General features: G+C 37.7%; 1 pseudogene; it reads right to left on the bottom strand.

The window, feature by feature from the left end:
- Positions 1-739: 739 nt before the first annotated feature.
- On the bottom strand, positions 740-2,235 carry LOC120193165 (annotated as a pseudogene).
- Positions 2,236-8,716: the final 6,481 nt, after the last annotated feature.

Genomic DNA, 8,716 nt, shown 5'->3' on the forward strand with positions numbered 1-8,716 from the left:
TCCTCAACGTTTGTCAATTCCATTAATTTGATCTTAATTCTAAATAATTCAACAAACCATTACATTTATAAATTTTATCAATTTGGTCCTCAAACACGTTATCATCATCATCATCCACCCGAATATCATCTCGTTACCATATCCACACATCCTTCATTGAAGAGATGCCAGGAAAACAAAATAGTTCCTTCAAATAATTATTGTTCCAATATATTTGAGTCAATTTGATAAAAAAAATCGAAGGCCAGAAGGAACAAAATATAAATTGAAGGGCTAAAATGACTATACTGATAAAGTTAAGGGACCAAAAGATCATTATGACAAAACAAAAAGATAAATAAATACTACTTTTCTACATCTATTCTAAATAAGGGTGTTCATGATCGGTTAACCATACCATGTAACCTAAATAATCGATTAAACGTTATAACAGTTATTAAATTTTGTCATAACTTTTTTTTAGTAGTATGAGATAATTACAAGATAATATTTGTTCACAATATTTTCAATTGTTTTACAATGAACGCTTAAACACTTATACAAACGTCATACTCGAACCCGAAATCTCTAAAGATAACAACATCTTTTAACCGCCTAAGTTTTTTCGTTCATCATATTTGAACATTTATTATTCCAATGAAATGGTTCCTTTTTCCATAATGAGGAAGACAATTACAGCATGTTCTTTGAACAAAAAAGATTACATGGATCAAAACGACATCTTGACCTGAATAATTATGAGAGTTTGATTGTCCTATTTATTTAACACTACATCTGCAAATTCCCACATACACTTGGATGTTCCGAAAATGCTGTAACCAATTCTCCTGTCCTCAGTTACTGCTATCAAGTGCAGGTAAATATTCATGTAAAATCTCAGCTGCATGTTCCAATTCTTTCTCTGAGATGATCAATGGTGGGACCAGTCTCACCACATTTCCTTTCCCTGCTGTTAATACTATAACACCCGAATCTCTACATGCATCAACGAGTGGTGAAGCCGACATCCAGCTCTATTCCGAGTATAAGACCATAACCTCGCACTTCTTTCACATGCGGATTTCCTCCGAGCTTCTGGGTTAACAGTTCTTTGAAGTAATGACCTTTCTTCAAGACGCTAGAAAAGAAGCTAGGATTTGCGATATTATCTAGAACAGCAATAGCAGCAGCGCACACCAGACGTGAACCAGCAAAAGTATTTCCATGATCTCCATGGACAATAGCGGAAGAAACCCTTTCTGTTACCAAAGCAGCACCTATTGGAAGACCTCCTGCAAGAGGCTTGGCAAGCGTCATTATATCAGGGAAAACACCTTATGCTTCATAAGCCCACAGACAACCATTTCGACCTAATCCGAATTGAACCTGAGAATAAGAGGAGTGATTGCAACAATGATAGATTATGTCAGACTTCTTTCTTGGAGAACATGAATTCGTTTATAAACAAAACGAAACTAAATTATCATTCCACTTTTCATAAATCACGATCTTCCCTTGCCTACAAATATCATGCTAGAAATCATTCTTTACACATTCCTTTAGGCACCAAAGGAAAGTATGTTACCACTTTTACCAACTGAAAAAGCTTTAAAATGGAAACTAGTGGTGATTTCTCTATTACCTAAGAAGAATAAAATATGATTAACTACTACTAATTATCTCCCAAAATATATTGCCACCAAGTTAAAGTTTACTCCAAAGTAATGATCCATGTGTGAAAATTGGATCTTGAGTCTTGACCCATTTTAATAGTTATATGACTTCAATGTAATCTGAGAATACCCATCCTTTGGGTTGTTTGGGAAGAATAACAAAAAGGGACAAGGAAGCATGAAATCAAGCCACAACTTAGATCTGATCAATGACATTACTAACATGAGTAAGCACATTAGCTTGGTCAGTAATGGCCTTGATCCAATCCGGATCCCCATGACCAAGTGCATTGACGGCAATCCCAGCTGCACAATCCAGAAACTCTCGGCCTTCAGGATCGTACAATTTACAGCCCTTGCCACTGGAAAGTACCAGCGGAGCTCTAGCATAGGTTCCAACTATAACTTTCTCTTCTTCCTCTATCACGTCTTTGATTCCGTTCGACTTTAGTTTCAACGGATTCGGTGCTTCCACGTCGACGTTTAGACATGCAGCCACTCTCCCTTTTTTTAACGGACGGCGGAGAATAGTGGGTGTAGAAACTGAAACTGAAATGCCGTGAAAAAGATGGAGAGAACCCATACAGTCGTGGAGTATTCTTCATTTCACAGAATACGTCATACAGTCGTGGAGTAATCATATTTAGTTTAAAGACGTGTCGAGTATCTGACGTCTTTAAGTTGATACTGTTCAATTCATCCTGAAAAAATATTCCCCAATTTAGATTATATTGGGAATTAAAAAATCTCACTTAAATTATCTCAATCATTTTGTCGGAGAGAAACTATTAATAATTCAACAAATGAATTGATTTTCAAAGAACGAGCAGGCTTTGGTGGCTAGTTATGTTGTAAACGAGCCTATTAGAGCTCGACTCGATTAAAAAATTCACGAGTTTAAAATTTTTAAGAGCCTACTAGGCTTTTCTCTTGATTAGGCGGAAATCCTCTTGTCAATCCCTACTCAAAAGCTCAAAAATACGACGCACCAAAGTGAAATGGCTATCCACTATTGCCGAGGTAATCAACTCAAACGCGTCGAAGCTGTCCACCTGAAGAATGATTGATCAAAAACTAGCTCTAGACCCAACAGAACACCCCAAAGCTCCGCCTGAACTACGGTTGAGGTGCCATGTTTGCGGGTGAAGCCAATGAGAGAACTCCCATCGTGAGATCTTATGAGGCCCCCAGCTACACTTCCTCCGTTTTCGCTCACTGCCTCATCTGTGTTTAAACAGAAGACATTCATGGACGGCGGCTCCCATTGAATTGCGGAAGCTTTCGAAAGGTAGAGCCCATTACCATCCCCCGAGTGGTAATCTTTTTCCCAGAGAAGACCATGGGAAAGAAAAGCATCAACTGAAGAGGTAATATTCTGGAAAATACGAGCATTTCGATGCTTCCATATTTGCCAAATTATTGAGGCAAAGAGACATTCCATGGTAGAGTGGCGCCATGAATTTGCATGACAGAAGACAAGCTCAAATTCTCATAAGCAAATTATAAAGGCTTTGCTGAAATAATGTCTGGTTGTTGCGAACGTGGGGAATGAAATTCCACATATCCGCGGCCATCATGCACTCCCGTAGGATATGAACGGTGCTTTCATCAGTCGCACCACAAAATCTACAAGCGGGATCGTGGGAAATGCCCCGTTTACACCGGTTGACGTTCAACAGAATTTTATCATGTGCAACCAACCACAAGAAAACCCTTAAGCGTTCAGGGATAGGCTGCTTTTTTATTAAAGACCATATTGGAGCAGGCTGTTGCCAACAATCTTGAGCAAGGGCTTTATACGCACTTTTGACAGAGAAAGTGCCAGCTTTACCATGCAGCCAGTGGAACCGATCAGCACCTAAGCTGAATCGTGGAGGTGGGATGCCATGCAAATGAGATATGGCGGTGGCGTCAAGGATTGGAAGAAGCCGATCCCAGTCCCAATTTCCAGCAGTGTCCACGAAGACAACAACAGGATCTTCATTGAACTCAACCAAAGGCGAACTCCCCCAGAGATGAAGTGGTCCGATAGCCGGTATCCAATTATCATACCAGAACCGAATCATTTCTCCGTTGCCAACAGATCACCCATTATTAGGGAGGAAAATGGTCCACAACTTTGAGAGATCACCAAAGGGAAGAACAAGAGCTTCGGTGTAAAGATTCCAGGACTACCCCGGAGACGGAATCTTTCTCACGCAAGACTTTAATCCAAAGCGCCTCAGGGACATGATTAAAGCGTTGGAAACCTTCCATAAAAGAGAGAGATTGTGTAGAAACGGCTGCCGGATATTGATCCCGCCATGCTTATATGGTTGAGCTAAAGTACTCCATTTTACCAAAGGGAAGACGCTGCCACTAGGGTTGGATTTCCAAATAAACTGGCGAATGAGCTTTTTCAATGCTGCTACAAACATGCCTCGGTAGTAGATATGACTGCATAAAATAGGTAGGTATCGCCGATAACACGACATTTGCTAAAGTTATTCGCCCAGCCAGAGACACAGTGGATGAAGACCAATGAAAAAGTTTCTGACGAAGCTTGTCCATGACCACGGTGTGCAAGTGTGAACCATGGTGCCGAACCGGCTTGCCCAGGTACATACCCAGTTCCTCCACCCGGTGAAAACCAAGTTGCTCACTAATTTGCTGACGCGCAGTCAGGGGGTATTAGGAGAGAAGAAAATCTCCATCTTCCTTTTATTAACAGTGTGGCCAGAATGATAACTAAAGATATCCAGGACATGGGCGATTGCAGCAGCCTGATCAGTACTAGCTTTGCTGTATAGGAGAAAATCATCAGCAAAAAAATAAATGAGACAACAGGATGCCAGATCTTGTGAGACGAAGGGATCCCAAGTTGTAGATGTAACCGAGTTATGAACGAGGTGACTCAATCGCTCCATGGTGAGGATAAATTGATATGGCGAATTGGCGATAATGGGTCTCCTTGACGGACGCCCTTCTCATATGTGAAAACCGGACATAGATCACCATTCCATTGAACTTCCATTGTAACACCAGTAATACAACTCATGATAAGACGTGCAGATGAGGGGAAAGCGGCCTCAAGGAGATATTGAAAGTAAAAACTTTCGGTGCATTAATGGTCTTATTTTGCTGCAAGGGACGGTTGATTAGGTCCAATTTGACAGCAATGGTTGAAAAAAGTAAATGAGAAAATTGCTCATTTAGTCTCTGTACTTTAAGGTATTTATAAGATTAGTCCTTAAGCTTTAACTATAAATACCTTAACTCATTTAGTTTCAAAAGCATCCCATATCATTCTAGCTTTCTCCCAATACTAGAGAATTTAGAGAGTTTTCTTAAGAGTTGTTTTCTCCTTTTTATCAAGAGTGAATTGTCATTGTTTTCTCCTTGTTAGATCGAGAGAAGTTGTAATTCCTATTTTCTCATAGTGAAATTCTTTTACCTTTGCCCATGGTTTTTACCCTATATTATTTAGGGGTTTTCCACGTAAAATTTTTGTCTTTTTTATTTTTATTTTCTCAAATTATCAGTTGCGATTTTGCTCTATCCGATAGCCGTATTTCGCAACAATTGGCATCAGAGCCATATTTGAGTGTGTAATATCTACTTATTGTCTTTGTGGTTGCCACCAAAAGGTGGATCCTCAAACATAAGAAAGTAAGAAGGTATTACCTATTCTTTGAAGGTTCTAGAGAACTATTCACGATAGTGAAATAGTGGGAGCTATCCGTAATAGAAGCTATTACAACAAAATTTGATATTGAAAAGGTCAATGGGAAAATTTTCTCATTGTGGAAATTAAAGATGAAAGCCACCCTGAGGAAAGACGATTGTCTAGCGGTTATCAGTGAAAAGTCGGTAGATTTCACAGATGACAGTAAATGGAACGAAATAGACGGGAATGTTATGGAAAACCTTCATCTAGCATTAGCAGATGAAGTATTGTCAAGCATTAAGGAAAAGAAGACAACTAATGAGATATGAGATCATCTCACCAAACTGTACGAGACCACATCGTTGCACAATAAAATTTTCCTTAAGAGGAAATTGTACACTCTCCGGATGCCAGAATCTACTTCAATGACGTAGCACTTTAACACACTGAACACTTTATTTTCTCAACTTACATTCTTAAGCTATACAATAGGAGAACAATAATGTGGTGAACTTTTACTTCAAAGTATACCTGAGTCGTATGATCAACTCATCATCAACTTGACAAACAGTAATGCCACCAGTCTAGTCTTCGATGACGTTGTAGCTACTATTCTACAAGAAGAAAATCGGTGCAAGAGCAAGGAAGACAGACAAGTAAATCTACAACAAGCAGAAGCGTTGACAACGATGAGAGGGAGATCAATAGAACGTGGCCAAAACATCAGTCACAAACATGGTAGATCAAAGTTGAGAAGAAAAAAGAATTTAAAGTGCTACAACTGTGGAAAGAATATTCACTTGAATAATGATTGCTGGAGTCTAGGTAAAAACTCCAATCCACAAGACAGTACCACAAACACTTCAGATGATGAAGATGGTTTATGTTGTGAAGCGTCAACCATCGTGGAAGGTAGAAAGAGGTTTATAGACATATGATTCATTGATTCGGGAGTAACATATCACATGACCTCAAGAAGAGAATGGTTTCATCATTATGAACCTATCTTATGAGGATTTGTGTATAGTTGCAATGATAATGCCTTAGAAATTATTGGCGTTGAAACCATCAAATTGAAGATGTATGATGAAACAATTAAAGTTGTTCGAGATGTTCGACACGTGAAAGGCCTAAAGAAACATTTATTATCCTATGATTGTTGGATAATAATGCAAGCAAGATTGAAACAAAAAAAAAGGAACCATAAAGATGTTCCGTGGAGCGCTTGTGGTGATGAAAGGCAAAAAGATAGCATCAAACTTGTACATGCTGAAGGGAGAGACTCTAATAGAAGCAGAAGCCTCTGTTGCCTCATGTAGTTCAGATTCTGCAATGCTATGACATCAGAAACTTGGACACATGTCAGAACAAGGAATGAAAGTCCTTGTGGAGCAAAAGCTACTTCCAGGCTTAACAAAGGTATCACTTACTTTGTGTGAGCATTGTATAACAAGTAAGCAACACTGTTTAAAATTCAACACGTCAAATTCTAGAGGCAAGAGTGATCTAGAATTAGTTCATTCTAACGTATGGTAAGAACCAGTTATATCCCTAGGCTGAGCAAAATACTTTGTCTCATTTATTGATGACTATTCCAGTAGATGTTGGGTGTACCCTATTAAGAAGAAGTCAAATGTGTTTTCAAATTTCAAAAACTTAAAAGCGCGGGTGGAACTTGATTCTGGAAATAAGATCAAGTGTTTCCGAATAGATAATGGAGGAGAATACACAAGTGGAGAATTTGATGACTTTTGCAGGAAAGAAGACAACAAAAGATAATTCACAGTGGCGAACACTCCTCAACAAAATGGAGTGGCAAAGTGGATGAACAAAACCATGTTACAAAGAACAAGAGAAATGTTGAGGGATGCAGGCCTAGAAAAATCATTTTGGGCAGAAGCAGTCAATACCACCTATTATTTGGTGAATCGAGCTCCATCAACTACAATAGAGCTGAAGACACCAATGAAGATGTGGATTGGTAAACTAGCTGATTATTCAAACCTCCATGAATTTGGAAGTATTGTGTACGTTGTAACATCCTAAAATCAGGGCTAGTGATTAAAATAGAAGCTTTGAAAATTTGAGGTCAGATTTTGAAAGATTGAAAAGTTTATGGACTTATTTGGGAATATTTTGTGAATGACTGTTTAGTAAATATTTAATGAAGTAAGGGTAAATTGGTCTTTTCAAAGGAAGATTTTTATTATTCTTTTATAAAGGAGATAACACGTGTAAATGGGAAGGAAAAGTCTGGAGAATGAAGCTTCTTATTCTTCTTATTCTTCTCTTCCTCCTTCCCGTGAGCTCAATTAAAAGGTGAGTTTCTTGTAAGTTGATTATTCCTTAATTTTATGATGGGATTTGATTCTTGGAGGATTAATGAAGCTTAGGGAATGCTTAATGTGACTTAAAACCTAAAGATGAATAAGTTATGTAAGATTGAAGATAAAGAATTTTTAACAGAATTATTGAGAAAGAGTTGATAAATAAGTTTTTAAGTGAAAATTGACTTGTCATCAACTAAATTAAGAAATATGAAGTGTTAGAATTGAGATTAGAACATGTTGAAAAATTGGTAGGATTCTTGATTTCAATATATAGGATGGGATTTTGAAGATAAGGATGTGTTCGATGAATATAAATTGGTTTGAGTTTGTGTACTTGAGTTAAAAGTATGAAAGGGAATATAACATGAAGGAATTGAGCTGGTATGGGTAAATTTTTGGGTTTAAAAAGTGAATTCTGGGATATGAGTATCGGTACTGCTTCATCTAATACCGATACTTCAAGAGTAAAAGAGTGATAATTGGTATAGGGGTATCGATACTGGTTGAACAATATCGATACTATAAGCTTGAATTTCACAAAGGCATTCATGGGGTATCGATACCTAGAGGGTAATATCAATACTAAGAGTAACGATACCATATGGTCAGTATCAATACCAAATTTTGAAACAATGATTTCAAATGCAAAATGGGTATCGATACCAGGCTTGGTATCGATACCACAACTAGGGAAATATCGATACCCTATAGGGGGTACATATACTACTCCAAGTAGAAAATGGAATTAAGCCTTTCTTTTGGTCTAAGAAATTAATGATCAAATTATGATATTTGGAATGTTGATATGTATATAATATGTATGATTGTGTAGATATTGATCGAGAGAAACGTACGGACAAGTTGACAAGTAGTAATCGAGGAAAAGATAAGAGATCGATATTGACTAGTGAGGCCAGGTGAGTGCATATTAGATAGTATATGATGTTTAATGGAAATAAGACTTACGAAAAGTCTATTTCCTATAGTAGAATGCATGAATTCATTAATATGAGCATATGTTTGACATGATATATGTGTGTTATTGGTTATTGGATATGTTATATGATATACGTGAGTACATATTAGTG

The sequence above is a fragment of the Hibiscus syriacus genome, unplaced genomic scaffold, assembly GCF_006381635.1.
Source record: "Hibiscus syriacus cultivar Baekdansim isolate YM2019G1 unplaced genomic scaffold, ASM638163v2 tig00116989_pilon, whole genome shotgun sequence".
NCBI classification, from domain to species: domain Eukaryota; kingdom Viridiplantae; phylum Streptophyta; class Magnoliopsida; order Malvales; family Malvaceae; genus Hibiscus; species Hibiscus syriacus.